Source organism: Microtus pennsylvanicus, chromosome 7 (genome assembly GCF_037038515.1).
Source record: "Microtus pennsylvanicus isolate mMicPen1 chromosome 7, mMicPen1.hap1, whole genome shotgun sequence".
In the NCBI taxonomy this organism is placed as follows: Eukaryota; Metazoa; Chordata; class Mammalia; order Rodentia; family Cricetidae; genus Microtus; species Microtus pennsylvanicus.
The window spans coordinates 1550340-1550965 of record NC_134585.1 but is presented as its reverse complement, the minus strand read 5'-3'; the positions used below and the strand labels follow the sequence as shown (position 1 = coordinate 1550965).

The window sequence follows — 626 nt, the reverse complement described above, 5'->3', positions numbered from 1 at the left end:
GCCAGAGGAGGGCACCAGGTCACCTGGAGCTGGAGTTACAGATGGCTGAGAGCCAGCCAACAAGGATGCTGGTAGCTAAACCCAGATCCTCAGTGTGCTTTGGTAACTACAGAGCCTTTCTCCAGTTCCTGGCCCTGAGCTTTTAGATCCACACCAAAAGCAAACACTATGGGCTGATCCTCAGTGTGGGTTACACAGGCATCTGAAGACATGTAAGAGATTTCTCTCTCAGTATGCCTCTACTCTGTGTTAGAAATGCTTGATCTGGTCTACGGCCATAACACCCTGAATGCGCCCGATCTCGCCTGATCTCAGAAGCTAAGCAGGGTCGGACCTGGTTAGTACTTGGATGGGAATACCGGGTGCTGTAGGCTTTAAAAAAAAATAAATGTAGAAAGAAATGCCTGATCTGTTTTGAGACAGGGTGTCAGGTAGACCAGGCTATCCTTGAAGTTATATGTATCCAAGGCTAGCAACATCACCTGCTCCTCTTGCCTCCTTCTCCCAAGAGACTGGGATTAAAAGCATGTGTCACATACTGGGTTTATGCAGCCCTGGGTTTCGAACCCAGGGCCTGGACATGCTAGGCAATCACACTACCAACTGAGCTACATCCCCAGCCCTTA

General features: G+C 49.4%; 1 pseudogene; it reads left to right on the top strand.

Annotated features, from left to right (window-relative positions):
- Positions 1 to 267: 267 nt before the first annotated feature.
- LOC142855220 (5S ribosomal RNA) lies at positions 268 to 374 on the top strand (annotated as a pseudogene).
- The last annotated feature ends 252 nt before the right edge of the window (positions 375 to 626 follow it).